Below are 24,369 nucleotides of genomic sequence, written 5' to 3' on the forward strand. Positions count from 1 at the left end.
ATCTATGGAATGGGAAAGTTTATTCACCCAATACCTTATAATAAGGGGTTAATAACAAAGATATACAAAGCACTGGTAGAACTTGACAAGACAAAAAATCCACCCCATCAAAAAATGGGGAGAACAAATGAACAGAATCATCATCAAAGAAGAAATTCAAAAGGCACATTAAAAAAATGCTCTTCATCACTAATTATCCGGAGTTGCAAATCAAAATGACAATGAAATATCATCTCACATCACAGAGACTGACACACATCCAAAAGAACAAGAACAACCAGTGCTGGCGTGGATGCAGGGAGAAAGGGGCCCTCATTCATTGCTGGTGGAAATGCCAACTGGTCCAGCCTTTTTGGAAAATAATATGGGCATTGCTCAAAAATACTAGAAATTGAGCGCCCACTTGACCCAGCAATACCACTTCTGGGAATATACTCTGGGGCCGAAAAACACACTGTACTGCACTCCTATGTTCATTGAAGCACTATTCACAATAGCCAGAATCTGGAAACAACCTCAATGCCCGAGAACAGACTAATGGAAAAGAAACTATGGCACATCTATAACATAGAATACTATGCAGCTGTTAGGAAAAATGAAGACATTACATTTGCCTATACGTGGATGAACTTGGAGAGTATCATGCTGAGTGAAATGAGTCAGAAGAAGAGGGACAGATATAGAATGACTGCATTCATTTGTGATATACAAAATAATATATACTAGAAGACCAGGGAAAACAGGGACTAGGAGTCGGACTGGTCAATGATACCACAATTGTGTGGGGCGCAGAGGGTAGATAAGATAGGGAAGGGACCAGTATGACAATAATAGTTGGAAATGATCACGTTGGGCAGAGAGTTTCTTGCCCATGTGCCTGGCTGCCTTCCCTGGGGACCCTCTGAGGGGATGGGCTTCAGTTTCCCTCCCCGCCCTGAGCAGATCTCTCAAGACCGAAGACCTCTGGAGCCGAGCCACAGCCATGCTCAAGGCCCCTCTCTACATGTTTGGACGAGCCTCACGCATAAAGGAACCAGCAGAGGAACCCAGGTGTGTGGGACCCTGGGCTGAGACCTCCAAGCCTGCTCGGATCGGGACTGGGCTTCTTCCACCCAGATTTCCCATTTTCCAGTAGCTGGGCAGTCACACCCAGGGACTGCCCCCAGCACCGTGTAATCCCACCAAAGGCCCACATCCAGAGACTTTTTTTTTATTATTTTTTTTAATTTTAAATTTTTTATTGAGTCACCATGTGGAAAGTTACAAAGTTTTCAGGTTTAAATCTCAGTTATACAATGCTCGAATACCCATCCCTTCACCAGTGCACATATTCCACCACGAAGAATCCCAGTATAGCTCCACCCCGCACCCCCACACCCCTAACCCCCCACGCCCCTAGCCCCCCACCCTTAGCCCCCCCGCCTGTGTAACTAATAAATTTCACTTTACTTTCACTTTGATTGCATTCAATATTTCAACAAAACTCACTATTATTGTTTGGAGAGTCTCTCCCCTAAAGTCAGACCTGCTGAAAAGGAAGCATTAGATAATTTGTTTTCCATTGCTGAGGATGAAGAGGTATGAGGTCGAGTGACCACACTTAGCGGCCTCTCCGTTTCAGGTTTCTGTATTTTAGTATTTTAGTAACTAAGTCCAGAGAGATATCTGTCAGAAGTTGCATCATTGCCAACTTGTACTTCTCAGTTACATTATATTCCACAATGAGTGCAATCTTTCTATGTCTGTCTCTTTCTTTCTGACTCATTTCACTCAACATGATACTTTCCATGTTGATCCATTTATATGCAAATTTCATGACTTCATGTTTCCTGACGGCTACATAGTATTCCATTGTGTAGATGAACCAGAGTTTCTTTAACCAGTCATCTGTTTTGGGGCACTCTTGTTTTTTCCAGATTCTGGCTATTATAAACAGTGCTGCAATGAACATAGAAATACAGATGCCATCTCTACTATACCTTTTTGCCTCTCCGGGATATATTCCCAGGAGTGGTATTGCTGGGTCAAATGGAAGCTCAATTTCTAATTTTTTGAGAATTGTCCATATTGTTTTCCAAAAGGGTTGAACCAGTCGGCATTCCCACCAGCAGTGAAGAAGAGTCCCTTTCTCCCCGCATCCACACCAACACCGGTTGTTTTTGTCTTTGGGGATGAGGGCCAGTCTCTGTGGTGTGAGATGATATCTCATGGTTGTTTTGATCTGCATTTCCCTGATGATTAGTGATGTTCAACATTTTCTCATGTGCCTCTGAGCCATTCGGATTTCTTCTTTAGGAAAGTTTCTGTTCATTTCATCACCCCATTTTTTGATCGGGTTGGCAGTTTTCTTCTTGTGGAGTTCAACCAGTGCATTGTATATCCTTGTTATCAACCCTTTATCGGATGGGTACTGCGTAAATATCCTTTCCTGTTCTGTAGATTGTCTTTGTACTTTGGTCACTGTTTCTCTTGAGGTGCAGAAGCTTCTTAGTTTGAGATAGTCCCATTTATTTATCTCTGTTTTCACTTGCTTGGCCAGTGGCGTGTCAGCTTTGAAGATACCTTTGGCTTCAATGTCGTGGAGGGTTTTGCCGACCTTGTCTTCAATGTACCTTAGGGATTCTGGTCTGATGTTGAGGTCCTTAATCCATTTTGATCTGACTTTTGTACATGGTGATAGGTGGAGGTCTAAGCCCATTTTTTTGCATGTAGCTGTCCAGTTTTGCCAGCACAGTTTGTTAAACATGCTTTCCTTGCTCCACTTCGCCTTTTTTGCTCCCTTATCAAAGATTAGATGGTCATATATTTGGGGTGATGTGTCAGAGTATTCAACCCTGTTCCATTGGTCTGACGTTCTGCCTTTGTTCCAGTACTAAGCTGTTTTAATGACTACCGCTTTGTAATAGAGTCCACATCCAGAGACTTTAAAAACAAGCTCCCAGAAACTCCTGGCCGCATGATATCTTATGGCCTAGTTCTCCCTTTGGGAGAACGTGGCAAGCTACCGAGAGTTTCCTGCCCACATGGGAGAGCCTCAAAAACTCCCCATGGCGTATTCATATGCCCAAACCAGTAACAATTATGGGTCTTATTCTCCTGACCCTGAAAGAGCCTCCAATGCGGCACCATTGGAAAGTATGAGTAAAGAGAGGCTGCTAAAATCTCAGGGCTAGAACGAATGGAGATGTTACTGAGACCGCTCGAGAATTTCGACTATCAATGGGACGATGATGATGCTGATGATGACGATGATGATGATCACGCTGGACAGACAAGAACTGAGTGTTAAAAGTAAAGGAATATACATGATAACCTTTCAGTATCTATATCGCAAGTCACAATGCCCAAAAGGGGGGTGGGGGGAGAGAGAGTGAGCGAGAGAGCGAGAGCACGCCAGAGAGGCAGGCAGGGGGTAGGGGTGGGGAATGTTGGGAGGAAACCTGGGGACACTGGTGCTGAGAAATGTACACTAGTGAGGGATTGGTGTTGGAACACTTATGACTGAAACCTAATACTGAACAGCTTTGTAACAGCTTTATCTATCTCACAGTGATTTAATTAAAAAATCTTAAAAATAAATATATAAAAAATAAATACTAGGGGTCTGTTATGGAAAGAAAAAGAATTTGGTGGTGTCTGACTGCAAAACACCACAGAAGAATGACTCCAAGGTAAGCCTCAGTGCCGTCTACAGATGCACACACATTCACACGACCAACATTACCAGGCATGAAACCAGTTCCTGTTCTGGGAGTGGCTTCCACGCTGGGCTCTCTGGGGCACTATGGGAAGATGTCACTCAGGGGCAGACAAGGGCAGCTGGGATGATGGTCTCAGAGTTCTTGATGCAAAATCACCGAGAATGGCAGGTGAGGGGTGGTGCCGGGAAGCTATGGAAAAAGGGGTGAGTTTCCCAGAGCGTGAGGTGGTTTTTGAAACAGTTATGGAAGGGACCAGAGAGACAGTATAGCAGATAGGGCACTTGCCTTGCATGTAGCCGACCAGGGTTCAATCCCCAGCAGAAACAGCGATGCAGGACAGATGGAGAGCTCTGTGAGACTTCTCTGTCCGAGGAAAAATCAATCCTGAATCCCAACGTGCAGATGTGAGACACCAGCTCTCACCTGAAGCGCCACTCGGGGCAATGAGGAGCAGAAAAGGCCGGTGGGATTTCAGAGGTGGGGTGGGGGCGTACTTAAAGGGTGGTGGGGAGGCACTAGTCCACCTGGAGCCTGGGCCTCTGGCTCACCCACCTGCTCCACGTCGTTCTCCTCAAGTGAGCCTGGAGCGGCAGCTCCCAAGGGCCAAGCCACAGACCCTGTACCTTCTGCATACTTACCCCAGTAGGAAGAATTTCCACTCTTTCCAGTGGAATCCCGGAGTGAAGGGTGACCTGGGGGTAGGAGGGTCAGAGCCAAAGAGTGAGATTGTGGGCAGCTGGGGCCATGGTTGACTGCTTGCACCCACCTGCTCAGGCGCTCCGAAGCCCATCTTCTCTTTTTGAACCTAGGTGGTAGGGCATGCCCTTAATTCTTGAATTCGGTTCTGTTTATTTTCTCAGAAAGTGACCCTGGCCCTTTTACAACCCCAGCGGGGCCTCCCTCCACAGGACAACCAGCTTGTCACAACAGATCGCCTTTCTTCCTACCACAGCAAGGGACACTTGAGGGAAAACAAAAGGCCCTGAGAATCCTGTTCCCTTGAGGGATTGAATTATCCTCCTCAGTCGCTCTTCTCTCCAGCGTGGCATCTTTGCCCCTGTGCTGCTTCTGGAGAAGAGTTTCCATTCTAGAATTTCAATTATTTTGTCTTCTTTTTGTGTGTGTGAATAAATCTTGATGAACAAGACATTCAGGCAACAACCTTCACAGGAGTGAGGTCCCCTGGACCTCAGGATCCCGGTCTTAGCCCCTTTGTTTCCCTAATACTCTGCACTCTATGTGCCTAAAAGATCCTAAATAAATATGATGAATCAAATGATACATATACATATTTTTCATGCATTTTTGGGGGGCACAGACAGTAACTTGTTTTAGACCTCTTGGCTATAAATCATTCTACAATATATTTTGTAATATTTTTATATCAGTAAGTAAAAAACACTAAACTTCCTGGTATCCTCCAAGGGCAATATAGAATCTTGCAAATGATCATCAGCAAATACTCCATCATTCCTTACTGCTGGTCATGCTGCAGAGAGGGAGGAAAATGGGAGTATGAAATTAAATTTATCCTCACGGGATACTAAATGAATTCTACGATCTATTTTTCTTTGAAACTCAACTTTAGAGCACACAGGGATTAGGATAACCTAACCATTAACATCTAATATCAGAAATGGAGAAACCAAGTCTCAGAGAGAGAGTGTCGTTTCCCAAGAACACATCGTGGTGTGTGAAGAGTCTTGTTGGTGCTGCAGCCTTGATCTCTTGGTCTCTCTTAAAAGACTTGTCCTTATCTCCTAAGAATAGGGAGCAGTGCAAGTTTCTGCTTCATCCATGTTTAAAATCTGTCACTATCACTGTCATCCCATTGCTCATCGATTTGCTCCAGCAGGCACCAGTAATGTCTCCATTGTGAGACATGTTATTACTGTTTTTTCATATCGAATACACCACGGGCAGCTTGCCAGTCTCTGCTCTGTGGGCGGGATACTCTCGGTAGCTTGCCAGGCTCTCCGAGAGGGGCAGAGGAATCAAACCTGGGTCGGCCTCGTGCAAGGCAAACGCCCTATCTGCCGTGCTACCGCGCCAGCCCTTAAGATCTGTATCAAGGAAAATTGTAAATAAGATTCTATATAAATTTACCTTACTATGAAGGTATGTGTATAGAGATCTTTATATTTCATAGGTCTGAGTTATTGCAGGGTATCAGATGAACACAAAATTGCACTTATTTGTTGCAAGATTGTGAATGTGAATGATGATAATTATAAATTTAAATTTTTGGAGTGCTTGTTATGTGCAGGCATTGGATGCTTTGCATGTATTTCCAAAAGCAATTCTCATAACTGCCCTGTGAAATCGATGTTCATTTGAAATCTTTTTCGGTTGCTTATGACAAAAGCCCAACTCAAAAAGCAGAAGAAAGGGAATACTGGCACACAAAATAAGAATGCCAGTTGTCAAGCTTCTGATTTGGCCGGTCTTTGTGTTCACACAATGTCTTTATAATTTCTCCTTTCATCTCTTCTCTGTTAGCTTCACCCTAATATTTTTTTCTCCGTGTGATGAGAGATGTGACACTTAGTTGTTGTAGTTCCTGAGCCTTGTAGTTTATAATTTCAGAAGGAGAAAATCTTATTCTGACTTAACATCCAAATAAGTCCTCCTAAACTTCAGATTGGGCTAGAGATGTGACTCAGTGGTAGCACATATGCCTTGCATGTTTGAAGGTCTATGTTCAATCTCCAGCACCATAAACAACAACACAATAACAACAAAACACACAGTTGGGTTAGGTTTGTGAGCATTGTGTGTCAGAATTAGAACTCTTGGGTCACCTTCTATTTTCAGATGCTCAGAGCAATGAACTTCTTTTATCAGTGGAATGAATACACATAGTTCTATTTAATACAGGTTGAAATGGAGACTCAGAGAAATCAAGTTATTAGGCTGTTTAGAGGCAGAGCTTAGATATAAACTCAAAATTTTACAGTCTCTATAGCATATATTTTATTTTATCTTATTTATGTATTTATTTGCTTTTTGGGTCACATCCAGTGATGCACAGGGGTTACTCCTGGCTCTGTACTCAGGAATTACCCCTGGCGGTGCTCAGGGGACCATATGGGATTCTGGGAATCGAACCTGGCTTGGCTGCATGCAAGACAAATGCCCTACCCACTGTGCTATTGCTCTAGCCCCCTATCTTTTATTTTTCCTTTTTTTTTTTTAAGAGAGAGAGTGTGTGTGGTAGATTCACATACCTTAAAACTTATCAGTTTAAAAGGTCATCAAAATTCAGGGAAATGCCTGGTTTCATAATCAGACCTGGTATTCTCAACTTTGGTGTGGTGAGTGTTCAGTTGGGAAGCAAGCCATAAGCAATTCATTGCTACTACTAGTGTAATTACCAAAGGTATTGAATGATTTACTTTTCAAAATAGAAATCAGGGGCCAAAGAGACATTACTGCAGGTAAGGCACATACGACACATGATCCCAGTTAGATCCCAGGCACTTGCCTTACATGCAGTTGACCCCAGTTAGATCCCTGGCACTGCATATGGTTCCCCAGGTACCACTAGGAACATATGGTTCTCTGAGCACAAAGCCAGGAGCAAGCCCTGGTTACTAGCTGACAGCTGGGTATAATCGCTCTCCTCCCACTAGGGGGGAAAATCTCTAATGATGCTACCCTCAGTTCCAGCACAAAATCTTTTTCTGTGCATGGTGCTGGGGATCAAAGCCAGGGCCTCATATTTGAAGGCAGATGCTCTACTGCTCTCCTGCGGAGCCATTTCTCCTCCCTCCTTGTACTCTGACGTACTTTTAGGTATAAGATACATAAAATATGCAAAAAAATCCTACTTATGAAAGTACTGTCATCCATTTTGAGTGTTTTCAAGGGACAATGAGATTCTATAAACAAAGCTTTCCCCATTGTAAGACAGGATGAGTAAACACTCCAAGAAAAATACAGAGTGGGAAGTGGCAATAAAAATACTATAAGTTTAAAATTAATCAATACAGTTTCTTTCAGAGCTGAAGACTAGAATTAAATATGAGTGTGTGTGTGTGTGTGTGTGTACAAGCTCATTTCCTGAAGCATCTTAAACATCAAATATTGTGGAATTAATCTAAAAATACATGAAAAAATACAATAATAACTCTCTGCTAGGTTAGCAATGACCGATAAATCTTCTGGTTGGGAAGATTCAGCATGGAAAATGATAAAGCTGGCCTGAGATACAAACGCTCAGGTCTCTTGGCTACATTAATCCTCTGCTTTAGTGAGGGCGGTGATAATCCTGCCTTCCCCAGAGCTGATAGAAACATACTCTGAGGGGATCCCAGAGAAACGAGAACATGACTTGGGGAGAGAAGGTCAGATGCAGTCAGGCTGGCAGGTTTGGAAACCATGTCAGACAAGGAACTGAGCAGCTTCCATCTGCATGTTAGAGAACTCGGGTGATTGCCACTGGCCTGAGTGGAAGAGATTGTCCTGTGGGGCAACAGCAAGTGAAAGTTATAAAAAGAATATTGATTCAAACAAGGTAGTAGCTTCCTGGAAGTAAGAACTGTCAAGATCTAAATTAAATAACCGTGTCAAGTTGAGTAGACGATATCATACCTGACAAAAGAGATGAGGAAACGGTCCAACAAACAAAAAGAACTTGCCTGTAGTCTCACAAGAGGAGTGCCTGAGACTGCGGGCCCCCAGCTACTTCCGAGGGCAGCACTGCACTGCCCTCAACAGGTGTGAACAGCTAGCAGTAAACAAGTCACAGGCAAGATCCCAATGTCAAAGCCTGACAAACAACTTTGAGTATCCCATGGAAAGAAGTATTAGACCAGGGGCAGAGATTCCCTATGGGAAAAGGAATGGGTTCTGACAAAAAACAGTGATCTCTGTCAGGAAAGCAGGAATTTCTGACAGAGACCAGGATTTCTGACAGGAAAGCAATGGCTTATGGCAGAAGAACAGGCTTCTGTCAGAAAATGTTGACCTTTGACAAGATGTGGGTGGATTTCTGACAACAAGAACAAGGATTTCTGAGGCATAATGGTTTTTCTCAGGACCATGATTTGTAAAAAAAAAGAAAAAAGAAAGGTAGAGATTTCTGAGACTACTGTGGTTTCTGACAGGAAAACTGATTAATAAGATAGTCTAGATTTCTGAGAGAATTTTAGTTAGTTCTCATCACATAGGAAAGAAGTGTTTTCTGACAGGATGAGGGTGTCAGTTAAGGGTTAAGAAGTACAAACAGCCGATGTACAGAGCAAAGTGGAAAACAACAGGGAAGAATGAAATTCCCTCAGGGAAAGAGCTATTGGTCTTGGGGTGTGGATGGGAGGTTCGTTTTCAGTAATAAGAACAAGCTGGAGCTGGGGCAGCTCAAACTGAGCAAGACCCAGGCTCAGAATCTTGATTGGCAGAGGGGCAAGTGAGTGAGAAGGGAGGGTTTCTAGGAGCTTGACTAGGAAACAACATCTCCCTCAGGAGACTTGAAGGAAGGAACGGAAAGGGAAATCTGGCCCTTCAATCCTCAAGTCCAGAAACAACAAAGGCTTGGTTTTCATTCAGGAAATTCTAATGAAAACTTTTTCCCTTATTAATATTAATTACAGATTCTTGTCAAGGGAGACGTTTTCTCTCTATAAAGTAGCCTTCTAGTTTTCCAGGAATTGGATACCAGCCTGCTTGGGGGAAAGTCAGCGTTGTGGCCGGGAGGAAAACAAAAGACAGAGGAAGAGCACGGTTCCAGTTTTGTCAGCGGCTGACAAAATCCTGATGAGAAGAAAAAGCGACTCCCTCGGTTCCGCACTCCCAAAAGGCTGAGACTCAGCTGCTAGCTGAGGCTCGGAAACCTGGGCTGGACCCTTGTCCCCAGTGGTTTAGTTGCCTGTGAGCAGAAGCCCAGCAGGGCCCCCCTGAAGCCGGCTTGTCTCCGAGGCAGGGACCGCCTCTGAGACGCCTCTTCTCTCAGACTGAGCTCGCTTTGACCTCAGCTCCAGGCACCACGTCCACCACGTGACTGGATTCCTGTGGGCACGGGGAGAATTCTAATTGTGCTGCTCCTCCGAACAGCTGCAGCAGCCCGCGCCAGGCGCTCCAGACTGGGACTTCCGACCGGATGTGAGGCTCTGCGGGACTCCTCACCAGCACCCCAGCCGCAGGCTGAGCTCAGGCCGCCAGCAGGGCCCTGCTCCTCAGCCGCCTTCCACTCTCTCACTGCCCTGCGGGCCCAGGGACCCAGGGATGATGCATTTTTCTCCCCAGCTGCTACCACCTCTTTCTTCTCTGGGTTTCTTTCCGCCCTTCATCGGATTGAGAGGAAAACAGTTCCTCAGCTTGCCCCTACCTCCCTGCCCCTCACCCGCAGCGAGTGGTCCTCAAGCCACGTTATTGCTGCAAACACCAACTGGGAAATAGACAAGGTGGTAATAAAGTTGTGGGTCAAAAAAAAAAAAAACACGGAAGTTTGGGGGTTGGAGCAATAGTATAGCCATAGTACAGTGCAAGATAGTGCACTTGCCTTGTCTTGGCTGACCTGGGTTCGATCCCCAGCATCCCATATAGTCCCCTGAGCTGGCCAGGAGTAATTCCTGAATTGCAGAGCCAGGAGTAATTCCTGAGTGCCTCAGGGTGTGGCTCAAAGCGAACCACCTCCCCCCTCCCCCCCAAAAAAAAGCAACGGTGTCACACCTGGAGATGCACAGGGGTTATTCCTGGCTCTGCACTCAGGAATTACCCCTGGTGGTGCTCAGGGGACCATATGGGAATGCTGGGAATCAAACCCGGGTCGGCCGTGTGCAAGGCAAACGCCCTACCCGCTGTGCTATCGCTCCAGCCCTAATAATTTTTTTTTACATATCTGAAGAGGGGTGATTTTTCCAGGAGGGGATGCATGGCTGACGGCTGCACCCTCTCTTTGAGCGGCTATACTGAATCCTTTGAGGAAAAGCCCTCCCCAGCGTCCTTGCCCTGGGATGCCAGGGTGGGCATCTCTGGGGTCTCCCAGGAATTCTCATCCCTCCTTGCCAGGATCACTGCTCACCCAAAGCTGCTGTTCAGGACCCCCACCACAAGCCCCTTTCTGGGGACACACATGAAGTCTTCCTAGCTGGGTGACTCTGAGCAAGTTCCCTTATTTCTCTAAGCCTTAAATGCCGCCTCTATATAACCTGCTTCTCATTGTTGTTGATGTGATTAAATGAGATAAAAAAATATATAAAAGCATCAGGCAGATTGGAAAGATAGTACATGGGTAAAGGCACTTGCCTCACAGGTGGGCGATGCTGGTTCAATCTCCAATATCCCATATGGCCCCTGGAGTACCACCGCCGGGTGTGCCCGGCCCCCAAGTATCTGACTTTATTATTATTATTATTTTGCTTTTTAGGTCACACCCAGTGATGCACAGAGGTCTCTCCTGGCTCTGCACTCAGGAATTACCCCTGGCGGTGCTCAGGGGACCATATGGAATGCTGGGAATTGCACCCAGGTTGGCCATGTGCAAAACAAATGCTCTACCTGCTGTGCTATCACTCCAGCCCCTTATCTGACATTATTATGGTGGAAATAAGTGGGGTCAGATGACCTAGACCATCCACTGGTTGTTTGAAGCCTTTCTTCCATGGCGTGTCAGAGATGAGCGAGAACTGAGCACAGGGCTAGATGGTCTAGACATGGAAGCAGAACTCTCCATAGGCCGGCCTTTGCCTAGGCGGAGGGCATGAACGGCCGATGCAAGCCGGCAGATGACGGCAGATGACAGTTAGGATTGATGATTCAGCTCAGCAGATGTACGGGAAAATCCGTTCAGATCTGCAGGCACTAGAGACTCTGCAGACTGCAGACCAGCAACTGGCCGGCAGCATGGGACAGACCCGTTAGAGTGAAGCAGACGAAGGCACCAGCAGGCAGCTGGAGGAACGGAACGGAGAGAGGGAAAGCTGCGAGGCAGAGAAGAGGAGTGAGGGTTGGGTTTCTGCCCCTGAAGTTGCTGCGGCCTTGCGTAGGGAACGCCAAAGGCATCTGGTGGTGGTTGTGCTATTCTGACATGCTGATCCTTTTCTGTTGTTGTTGTTGTTTCATTTTTTTGGATCATACCTGGCAATGCTCAGGGGTTACTCCTGCCTCTGCACTCAGCAAATACTCCTGGCGGTGCTCAGGAGACCACAAGGGATGCCGGGGATTGAACTTTGATCGGCCACATGCAAGGCAAATGACCCCCCCCCTGCTGTACTGTCACTCAGCACCCCCAATAGGCTGATCCTGAGCACCCCAAACTTGGCTGGCATCTGCTATAATAGCACTTAGTAGAAAAAAGTGTCCCCTTCTCCCTGGAGAAACTGTCCCTGTGTCCCTTACGCCCTCCCTGGGGAAGCTGTCCCCGCAGAGAGGGGTTCAGCTCGGTTCGAGCTGGGCAGCTGGGTAGGAAGGAGACTCGAGTGCCTCATCACACTCAGGGGTGTGCAGCGAGACTGTGTCTCTCCTGCACCAGCCATCCACGGGGGCAGCAGAGGGATCTGCACCTGGCCCGCCGCGCTAAGGAAAACAGAGTGGTGCCTGGTGCGAGATTCTCTCGGACTCCACTCCACGCTGAGAGCAGCACCCCTCCAGCTGACCCCAGAGGCTCTGGCCACATGCAGAGCGGCAGCCACTCTGATGGGGTCTTCTTTTCTCACCAGGTTCCTGAGGGGGACCAGTCTGCCTGTGTTTGGCCACTCCTCCTCTCAGAAGACCTCCCACTGGGGTGCTTTAACAGATCTAGATCCCACCTTCCAGGCCAGAGCCCCAGAGAGGGATTCTCTAAGATTGCAGAGACAGGAGCATGGCTGGTACAGTGAGGTCGACATACGGGTGTTGGGACACTGTAAGATTGAGACCTAATCATGCTAATCACGAACAGCTTTGTAAGGGTCTATCTCGCAGTGATTCAATAGAAAATATTTTTAAAAATTAGAAGCAGAGAAATAATTAAAAACTAAAACAAACAAACAAAAAACAAAGGAAGCATACAGCTAACCTACACAAAGGGAGCAGAAAACTACGCCCCTCATGGAGAAGTGCTCCTGGTGCACACTTAAAATTGCAAAGTTTAATAACGGCATCATTCTGTTGGCAGAATCTCCTGCCTCCGCACCAGGCTGTCTTCACCAGGGCCCCCTCAGAGCAGGGTGGGTTGAGTTTCCCTCCCTGCCCCAAGCAGAGCGCTGGCAGCCGAAAACCTCCAGAACCCAGCCACAGCCATGCTCAAGGCCATATTCCACATGCTCGGACAAGCCTCACCCATGTAGGAACCGACAGAGGAACCCAGGTATTCGGGACCTGTGGCTGAGATCTCCAAGCCTGCTTGGATCGGGTCCGGGCCTCCTCCACCCAGATCTCCCATTTTCCAGTAGCTTGGTAGCCTCACCCACAAACTGTCTCTGGCACCATGTAATCTCATCAATGGCCAAGATCCAGAGACTATAAAACAAAGCTTCTGGAAGAGAGCAATGCAGAATCTCACATGGCAGAGCCTGGCAAACTCTCCATGGCTTTTTAATATGCCAAAAACAGTAACAATAATGGGCCTCATTCCCCTGACCCTGAATGCTACAGGGACAAATGAGACATTACTGGCACCCACTCTAGCAAATGTGATACAGTGATCATTCTGTTATTCCCTTAAGCAAAAATGCAGTGCACTTGTCTGAGGACTAGGAACTATGGCATTCTCTCCTTTTTTTTTTTTTTTTTTGGCATCCTCTCCTTGATCATGCTGAAGTCCCCTCCTCTTTCCATTCTTGATCTCTTTTCTTTGTTCAGGTTTTTCTGCCGAGCCTGCATACAGAGCACAGGTTGTGTGGAGTGTTCCCAACAGAGTTAAAGACTTACAAAGGCTGGGCAGCAAAAGGTGAAGACATTTCCATGATAAAAATCACAGCCACACAACCCAGGACAGTTTACGAATACCATGGCAACCCCCCCGCGCCCCCCCCCCCGCCAAGTGACCAAATATGGTTGGTCTCCCAGGGGTGCTGTGACTGAGAAACCAATCCCATGCATCACCACCAAATCTCCCTCTCCTCTGAAATCCCACGCCTTTCCCACCGCTATCAATCTACCCTTCTCTGGATCTCTGTAACCTAGACACAGTCTCTCTGGAAAATGTTCGCACTGTCCTCGCTTCAGTAAGCTGCCTCTAGACACTAGAACACCCTGAGCCTCTTCAGGCTGTGTGGGCACGCTGAGTCCTGCATATATCTGAGCTTTAATAAGCTGTTCCTGTGCTTTTTTTCTCGGGCTCACTCTTGACTTTTTACTGGACCCCTGGGAAAGGGTGAAGAGTTTCAACGCTGGCCAGGCTTTTTCTACAACACTACAGCAAAAAAGAGCCAGGCTGTGCGTGCGTGCGTGTGTGTGTGTGCGCGTGTGTGTGTGTGTGGTGTGTGTGTGTGTGCGTGTGTGTGTGTGGTGTGTGTGTGTGGTGTGTGTGTGTGCGTGTGTGTGTGTGCGTGTGTGTGGTGTGTGTGTGGTGTGTGTGTGTGCGTGTGTGTGTGTGCGCGTGTGTGTGGTGTGTGTGTGGTGTGTGTGTGTGCGTGTGTGTGTGTGTGGTGTGTGTGTGTGCGTGTGTGTGTGTGCGTGTGTGTGGTGTGTGTGGTGTGTGTGTGCGCGTGTGTGTGCGTGTGTGTGTGCGCGTGTGTGTGGTGTGTGTGTGTGCGTGTGTGTGGTGTGTGTGTGCGTGTGTGTGTGCGCGTGTGTGTGCGTGTGTGTGTGTGCGCGTGTGTGTGGTGTGTGTGTGTGGTGTGTGTGTGTGTGCGTGTGTGTGGTGTGTGTGTGTGCGTGTGTGTGTGCGCGTGTGTGTGCGTGTGTGTGTGTGCGCGTGTGTGTGGTGTGTGTGTGTGGTGTGTGTGTGTGTGCGTGTGTGTGTGTGTGTGCGCGCGTGTGTGTGTGTGTGTGTGTAAATTCAACCCAGCAAGGAAAAACAAATAACCACTAAAAGTTAGTGTGCAAAACCCGGGCACCCTAAAACACTTCATGCCATCGCCCTGCCCCAACACTCTTGCCTTCTTGTCTGTGGTCACATTTTGGCGAGACACAAGACAGGGCCAGTCTCCAGAGTTACCTGCATTCTTGCTCTGCCTCTGCTCTCTCACTGGTACCCCAGGGCACCCCAGTTCACACGGAGAGAAACACATTCACCAAAACCACAGTCAGGGCTGGAACACAGAACCTCCAAAGAGTGGTTGCAGAATCAGCTTTTCCTTTTCCAAAGACTAGGGGAAAAAACACACACATAGGTTTGAAGAAGCAGGAAGAGTTGGCTTGGGGCAGATGGCAGGAGCAAAGCCCCCGAATCCTTGGTGTGGGAATGGTTGGGGGGGAGAAGGGAACAGCTGGAAGAGCTTTTGGTGTGGGCCCCCGTCCCCCCATGCCTACCCCTCTACCTCTAGTGCTGGGCACTTGTACGACCAGCAACCCCCAGTGGTGGTTTTGGGTACCAGCAGAGGGCACAGGGCCAAGAGGGAAAATCTTGGCCCTGAACACAAGGGGGTAGAGATATGTAAGTTGACTCGGCGTGTGAAGGGGCTACATCGCAGGGCTTGCCTCCTCTGGCCCTTTCAATGGAATGTTCCTTCAGAAAAAAAGCTGCAGTCAATTTAGCAAAAATCACCAATTTATCAGCCACAACGAATTGAATTTCTCAGGTAAATGGAATATCTCTTCTTAGGGCAGACTATTTTTAGGAGGAAAAGATAAACATAAGGAATTGAAAATAAATCAGAGGTAAGCATGAGGAGTTAAAAACAAATTGGCCGTTTCTTTTTTCCAAAACAACTGAGCAGTCACAGCTTCCAGGAACTCAGCTGGAGTTCACCCAGACCAGCAAAATCCAGTCCTGTCACACTGCCTGACTGGGACGATGGCTGTTAAGAAAGATGTCCCTTGCGCCCTCAGAGGCAGATGATGGGTCTCTCAGGCCCAGAATCCTTACTTCCTCGGCATTGTAGTAAAGTCGAGCCCAACGGTGTTTATAAACTAACCACGAGCTCCTTGAAATTGATTTTCCAAGAATTTTGACAGATTTTGGAGAAAGAAGTTGCTGTATACAGTTGAATGTCCTGAGCCTTCAGGAGTGAGTTGGTTTGGGAGAATAACCGGGATGGTGTCTTGTAGAGGTTGAACAGGAATGGCATAGTCTAGTGTTTCTTCACAGGAAATACGCAGCCAAGTCTAGCGACAGTTTGTTTGTGGTCTTGGGAAGGGTGAGGGAGGGGGCGTATTACTGGGATCTTGTACTCAAACACAGCGGGTGTGGCTCCACATCCTACAATGTGTAAAATGTTCCAACAGAGAACCCCAGCATCGTGTTAGGGATGAGAAATCTGAGTTCCTGGTGACACCCAAAGGAAATGCGCTAGTGAAGGCCAGTTGGTGGAGACTTTGTTTCTGTTGTCTTAGTTTTGGGACTATAGCCAGTGGTGCTTAGGTGCTTACTCCTGGTTCTAAGCTCAGAGATCACTCACGGTGGTGACTGGGGACCCTATAGGAAGGGGGGATGGAACCCAGGTCGGCCATCTGCAAGGCAAGAGATTTCTCCAGCCCCGTGAGGGCCCAATGGAAGGCTACTCAGATGCTGTTCAGGCTCAGGGTTAGTCCCACGACACACCCCCATGGCTGTTTTGGCCTTCTCTGGGATCTTAGGGTAAGATTAGTTCCGACTCTGTGGTCGAAAGCCAGGACATTGGCATCTGCAGCCAAGCACAGGAACCTGGATGTCTGGCTCTTCTCCACTGACACTAGGACTCCTCAGATGGGCCCACAGAGGAAGCCAAGGAGCTGTGCCCAGGACTGAGTCCGAGGGAAGTTGCTACAGCTCTTGCTTGGGCAGGACTTGCAGGGCTCTGGGTGCGTACCTGGGTGGAGCTGCCTCTTGCCATCTCCGGTCTTCTGAGTAACAGCTGTTTCTCTGGAAGCCTGACTGTAATCGGGAAAGTCTGACTCCAGCCTGGGGCCAGAGTCCACTTAAGAAGATTGCATTACTTGACTCTAATCCAAACATTACATTTAGAGTTTACAGTCAAGAATTCCCTGATCTGTGAACAAGAGGAAATTATTTTGAGAAGCCAACTAATAATCCATGCGTGCCGGGGGGGTTTAAACATCAATGTAGTTTGTTATAGTCTAGCACCAGGGTTTGTCAGATCAGTATGAGGTCTTGGCAATTAATAAAATGTAAACAATTTAGAGGTTAGTGTTTGAGCATATGCCTTGTGTCAATATGTATTTCTTCAGTCAACAAATGCTAAATGTATAAAATCTTATCATGTGGGAGTGGAGACTGGGGCTGGGAAGAGGTTGATAAAGAAGACTGCACAAGGAACGGGAGAGCTTGTACACATATTGGTTTGAGGGTCACACCTGACTGTGTGCTCAGGGACCACTCCTGGCAGTGCTCAGGGTATCATATGCAGTAGCACTGTAGCACTGTCCTCCTGTTGTTCATCAACTTGCTCGAGCGGGCACCAGTAATGTCTCCATGGTGAGACTTGTTCTTACTGTTTTTGGCATATCGAATACACCACGGGTAGCTTGCCAGGCTTTGCCGTGCAGGCGGGATACTCTCGGTAGCTTGCCAGGCTCTCTGAGAGGCAAAGAGGAATCGAACCTGCAAGGCAAACGCCCTACCCGCTCCACTCCACCATATGCAGTACTGGGATCAAACCCAGATCAGTCACATGCAAGGACAGTCCCTCACCCACCATATTATTTCTAGCTCTCCAGCTCTTTTAATTTGTCTATTTGTTTGTTTGTTTGTTTGTTTGAACACCCAGCAGTGTTCAGGGTGCACTCCTGGCTATGTGCTCAGGGTTCATTCCTGACAGGGCTCAGGGGACCATATGTGGTGCCAGGGATTGAGCCTGGGTCAGCTGCGTGCAAGGCAATGACCTCAGCAGCTGTACTATATATCCATCCTCTAGTATTTTAGTTCTTAAGCAGGTACAAGACCCCCTGGGTCGCTATGACGCCCGCCCTCATTAATCTGCTGATTTCCTCTCCCCCCTAGGAGCACACTATGGAGAGCATGCTAGTCCACACACACTGTCTCATCCACCACCTCACTGGCTCTCATGAATGGTGAGAGAGTGATGGCCTCACAGGTCTCCCCTTTAGATGAGCACAGCCTGGGGACTCGATTCACCTTGGCACTGCCACTGGCACAGCAGGGTCCCAGCCCCAGCCTTGGACGCAGGACCCAGAATTCTTTCTACTCTTCCTAACCTGAGATTTCTCTGGAAAGGCCCCCATCCACCAAACACCAAACTCCATTCATAGGAACAAGAAGGTGAAGGCAGCTAAGGAGCATTTAAGAGTTTTGATGAAAAATTCGTTTCACCCAGTTATGTTTATGAGAATAACCCAAGGGTGAAGCAATCAGAAAGCCATGGGAAACTTAACTATTCGCTTTCCAAGGCTGCCTGCGCTTACCCAGGGTTCACAGTTGGTGCAACTTCAGGGGTGCTTCAGGACAGTACCCCTGAAGGTCCCAGTGATCTTGGGCTTCTTGGAATCCCACTTTCAATGTCTGAAAAAAAAGAAAGTCGCTGACCTGGGTTAGATGTGCCTTGGTGGTTTTATCGTAGGCAATCTAGTCATCTAAATCTATGAGTTCTCTTGGCCTCGTCAAAGGAAAAACTGTCTAGAATACATGAATTTGTTACCTTGGTTCAAGAGCGATCATTTGAATAATCATGTTCTTTTCAGTCATTCAACCAACAATGAGTAAGTGTAAGGCCCCGTACTAGACTCTACAGACTACAGAAAACATAAGGCCCCTTAACACGGTGATGTCCATGTGTACCACCGGTGACTCACACTTGAATGTGGTTTAATTAACACAAGTTGCCACACCAGCATCAATGTGTTAAACAGAAGCTTATTCAACTAACCTCTATAGAGATATCAGGAAAATGACAAGAAACTCATTCTAATTGGCTTACAATTGACGCTTTAAACCACTTTTGATGAAAAGTTAAGGACTCTTCTATTGGAATGCAAAGTATGCAGACTAAAAATACGTCCACAAGTGACTCATAAATTCTCTGAATTATAAACAGGCATTCAAAAGGCTATAGTGTCTAGAGAAAACTAGTAATGGCATTCTTTCTTTCAGTATCTTGAGATGAAAAATCTAAAAATCTCATCATGAAAACTTGGAAACCTGTTCCAGTACAACTCTCTCAAGGGCAAAAGAGAAAAAAAAATCTGTTATATTTAATCTTGAGTCAGATATTGACTTCTGTCCACTAAGGGAATTTCTTCCTATCTTAAAAAAAATGTTATATGGTGCAATTCCATTATTCACACAATATCATTTCACTAGATCAAAAAATAACTACATTTTATTTGTAAGAGGGAGAGGGGATTGATTCGGCAAATGGAAACCAGAGAGATTTCTAGATGGATAGTTTCACCTTCACTGTTCTGTGGGTGATGACAAAATTAGGCAGGAAATTACACAAGTCTGTGACAGAGCAGAGGAAATGACTTGCTGTGTCCGTGCAGCACGGGTAAGGCCGGGGCTGGGGGTTCTGGGGCGTGCAGTGTGGGAGGCTCAGCCAAGGCTTTTGTTCCGTTTCTGAGCATCACTAGCTGCCTCAGAGTCCAAGCAGGGCACTGAGGTAAGATGAGCCCTTGCTCCCCAGCATGCCTGCAGTGCATCCAGATTCACCCCGTGTCCACGCAGCTGCAGCCCCTGGTCAGCAGGACCTCAGGCAGCCAGCCTTGCAGGTGTGGGAACAACCTCTGTGAGAGGGTCCTCACCCCCAGGCTGCAGCAAAGAAGCTGCCAGAGTCTCTCCAAAGTGATTTCCACCCTGACGTTTTGTTTATGTTTGTTTGCTATGTTTCTTTGTTTGGGGACCATACCAAGCAGTGCACGGGATTAACTCCTGGTTCTGTGCTCAGGGATCACTCCTGGCAGACTCAGGGGACCATACAGGTGCGGGGGATCAAACCCAGGTCAGCCACATGCAAGATAAGCACCCTATCACTGTACTATCACTCTGGACCTACCAACCACTGACGTTTTATAGCTGGATCTGAAGCGGAAAGAAATATATGTGTTCAGAATCATAAAATGGGGTAGAAATTCCTTCCTAGGGAAAATCAGAAGCTGAGCAGACACCCAGAGACTCCACTGCGCCCCTTGATTCAGTGGCCACAAGAAGAGGGAACTAGATGGACATTGGAAACCGCCACACCTTCCTCCCAGGTTTGTGCAGGTGGGAAGGGACCCTCCAGGGACACCCACTCGGTCCCTTAGTCATGCATCAGGCCCGGGGACACCCGCAGCTGCTCTCCTGGGCTCGATCTCATTACACAGTGGAGTAATTACCGCTTAAAGGTGGAACTAATGGTGAGGGCATGCATCTGCGCTTTTGTTCATTTGGGTGGCAGTTCATGTGCTCCAAAATGAGCGATAGAAATGGTTATGTGATTCAATCATGTAGAAAGGATGGCAAAAAAAAAAAAAACACCCTCTCCTCTGCTTGACCCTGCTCCCAAGGCCAAGTGTCTTTCCTCTCGGCCATCGCTTGTGCCTGGAGAAGGTTCTTTGCAGCCAGAAGGACCAGGACCCAGGGCACACTGGACCTGCTAGGTGTCCAGCATCAAGCCTAGAAAGGAAAGTGGGATCTGTGATGCGCTGGGCTGTATCCTGGCAGGCCACAGGCAGGTACAGTTGCACAGTCTTTAGGAAGAGCCCTCCGGAACTGCTGGAAGCAGAGGCAGACACAAAGCTACCCGGATGATGTGAGCAGGTGTTAGCCAGCTGGGGCCCCTGCACAGCAAGCAGCTAGCAGTTGTGTTTGGCATTTTTGTGTGTGGGTTTCGTGGGGAGCTTTTTTGGCTATACCCTGCGATGCTCAGGGGGATACTCCTGGCTCGCTCTGCACTCAGAAATTATTCCTGGCAGTGTTTGGGGAACCATATGTGATGCTGGGGATCGAACCTGGGTCGGCTACGTGCAAGGCAGACGTCCTATCACTCCGCCGTACTATCACTCTGGATTCTGTGTTTGGCATTTTTTTTAAAATCTTTGTTTCCCGTGTTGAAAAATTGGAATATTTCACAGAAACATTCAGATCTCAGTTGCCTAAAAACCTTGGGGTAAAGTTTGCACTGCATCTATATTCCTGTTGAAGCTATTTTATTATTTGGTGGTGGAGGTGGATAAGGAGGTGGGGGAGTGGGGGGCTACTTGGCAGTGCTCAGGAGAACTAGGGTCCCCACGGGTGATGCTGAGCCAGCTGGGCCAGCAAGTCAGTGCAAGGCCCCGAGGATATGATGCCAGGGATCTCTTGGGTCACATCTGGCAGTGCTCACGGGCTTTGGGCAATGCTCAGGAGACCACGTGGTGAGGGGAATGGTGGTAATGGAACGTGCTCTAGAAGTTGTCACATTTCCACTCTCGGGCCAGAGTCCAAAGCCTGATCTGACCCCTCTCTCCTCACCACACTACAAACCGTGTCACTAGTTTCTTCGGAGGAAGTTTTCCTTCAGATGGCAGTTGAGCTGCTGCAGCCAGCAGGCAACGCACAGTTCATCCTGGCAATTCACTCAGAGCTAAGAGGGATCTTTTTTTTTTTTTTCCTGAGACTCGAGAATATCAATACGTGGCTGCTTGGCTAAAACGCTTTCTGTCTCTCACAGTCAGAGAAATCTGCTTGCCTTGAGCTAGCCTCCAGTTCCTTGTTAAGAGCTAATTTTAGAGCTAATTTGGGTTCCATTAGTACATGGTTCCATTGCAAATCTGACATTAACATTGGCGCTTGAGGAGTAACAAAGGGAGGAAAAGCCTTTTACTCTGAGCGGCAACAATGCAAGCACATATGGTGTCATTTTTCAAGGAACAGATTTTTGTCTTTCATGCCATTTCAGAACTGTTTCCCTCTGAAATTACCAGCTCTAATTTAACGCAGAACATGTCTGGATGTCACTGCAGAGATCTAGTTAAACTGAGAGCGCTGGCAGGTCCCACAGTTTTGCAAAAAATAATGTTCATTTGCACACGGCAACGCCTCAAGTAGTCCCTGGTCAGGACGGGGAGTCAGCCCGGCCAAGGCGGGGTTCTCTGGCCTGGTGGGAGAGGGGGTCTCTACGCTTCCTCCTCTTGGAGTTGGCGCTAAGTAGAATCCCAGTCTGGGGGGTGGTGAGGAGGGAGGCTGCCAGTGCCCCCTGCCTAGAATAGGAGCCACTTCTTGATTTTTATTTCGGAACTTGCGATGCAGCTCCCACAGCCCCCGGGGAAGAGAGCCCTGAGCTTCCGCATTCTACTCCCTCCTGGCCACTTGCGATTGCTCTGCTGCCTACAGGCTTGCACAGAACTGAACGTCCAGCGGGGACAGTGGTGGGGAGAACACAAGGCCGGCTTGCTCCTTTGAACTCTGCTCACTCCTGGCAAGCTGGGGCCCTGACCCTGTCCCCAGAGCCTCCACGGCCGGCCGCGCCCACCCAACACAGGAATTCTGACCTCTGAGATCCGAGCAGGATGGCGAGGGGGAGTCAATTGCCTTTTATCTCACGTGTTTCGGATAAATTACATCTTTGTTCTGTCCCATGATTGTCACAACATCCCGTGAGGCAGGGGAGAGACATTCCTGGCTTCCACGTGGGAAAGTATGACTCAGAGAGGCCAGGGAACGTGCCCAAGGTCACACAGCTGGTAAGAGGAAGAGCTGGGACCTGGGCTCCATTGGGCCTCAGTCCCAAAGTCAGGGCCTGCATCCGCTGTCAACAGACTGAGGGAGAAACTCAGTGTGACACCACAATCAGATTGCCAGGGGCCCTCTGAGAAGGCAGAGATCTGTGCCCAGCAGGCCCGGGCTGTTCAGAGCTTTCCCAAGGGGGGACAATCGCACGATTGCACGGTGGCTGGGGATATTGTGTTCTGGCTGGCAAGACAGGCAGGGTCATGCATGCCCCCAGATGGAGCTGAAAGGAACTAGGAAAAGCAAGCAAACTGGTTCTCAATTTGGCTGGGTCTCAAGTTGCTATGTGACCTTGAACGAGTCACGTGGCCCCTCAGCGCCTCTGTTCCGAAGCCGTGGACACGCTGTTCTCCAGAGCAACTTCCCTGTGGATATTCTGCTCCTGTGACAACAGGTTCAAGGGCCAGAGCCAAGGAACAGAGCAGCAGGTGTAAGGCCTCAGCTCAGCCAGCAGCCTCCCTGCCCAAGGTCCGCAAAACTCAGAAGAATCAAAATGTTCCAGGACGTTAAAACAGCCAGGTGAAGAAGGAGTGACCATAGCGCCTGTTTTGGTTCTGCAACTGTCGAGGCAAATAAATGCTAACCCCTCGCCTCATAAATTCAAACCCTCCTGGAGTCAGCAAGTTAATAGGCAGGAAACAGGCACAGAACAGGACAAGAGGGAGGGGTGGAGACCGCAGTTAATATACAAACCTGGAACTATTCACGTCCAATCAGGAGTTATGGGTGTGTGTGGTGGAGGTGGATTGTTCAGGAAGGTGGAATGAACTTGGGTTTTATTCCCAGCACCCCACGGTCTCCTGAACAGCTCCGTACTTTACTCACACAGATGAAATATCTATGCTTTCATCACTCCCGAAACAAAGAACTTCTGTTTGGGCTAGGGACACCTCCGAATGTCACAAGTGGGTCTTCTGAACTCAATTCCACTTCACATCCTGAGCACTGAAGACACTGGGTTGGACTGAGATAATTCTCTCAACTTCACAGAGATCAGTTTATTGGAGCAATAAGATGGGTGACACAGATAACCAAAGTAAACGGAAATGACTGAGGGGCTGGAGCTGTGGTACAGCAGGGAGGGTGTTTGCCTTGCATGCAGCCGACCCGGGTTTGATTCCCTGCATCCTTTATGGTCCCCAAGCACCGCCAGGAGGAATTCCTGAGTGCAGAGCCAGGAATAACCCCTGTGCATCTGCGGGTGTGACCCAAAAAGAAAAAAAAAAGCAAACAGTAAATGACCCGAGCTTAGGACCCTGAGACTGACACCCTGGTGTAGAGTGTGGGGTGAGAACACCGCATGCATGAGACCCCATTCTGAGGCACACAGAAAACAGGGTGAGAGCAGGGAGGAAAGGGGTCAGAAAGCATTTTGGAGTTACAGTTGAAGGAGCCACCAGTTGTGTCGTGGGCATCTGGAGAACTTGCACAAGGAGGTGGCATCTGAACTGACCCAAGGAGAGGATAGAGCTTTAAGGATGCTTTAAAGTTATAGGTTTTTTCAGTTGTAGTTTTGAGGTCACACCCAGCGGTGCTCAAGCCTAGTGGTGTTCAGGGGAACCATCAGGTGGTGGAATTCGAACCATTGTCGTGACTGGGGCCACATAACCTCTGTCCTTTTTCCTGGTTTCAAAGTTACAGGGTTTAAGATGACCAGAGGCCAAAACTCTAAGCCTGTGAAGAAAACAGATTTATGGGAAAAGCTCTGACATGGGCATCCCATATGGTCCCCTGAGACACCAGGAGTGATCCCTTAGCACAGGGCCAGCCCTGAGCACCACTAGGTAGGGCCCCCAAACCAAAAAAAAAGTTTTAAATAAAGGAGGGGCATATGCTATGCATGTAGGAGCCCCAGGTTCAAACCCTGGCACCACATGGTTCCTGTGCACCCCAGTGTGGCCCCCAAACAAAGCAAAATAGCCGTGTGTCTTCAACCATATA

Source organism: Sorex araneus, chromosome 2 (genome assembly GCF_027595985.1).
Source record: "Sorex araneus isolate mSorAra2 chromosome 2, mSorAra2.pri, whole genome shotgun sequence".
Taxonomy (NCBI): Eukaryota; Metazoa; Chordata; class Mammalia; order Eulipotyphla; family Soricidae; genus Sorex; species Sorex araneus.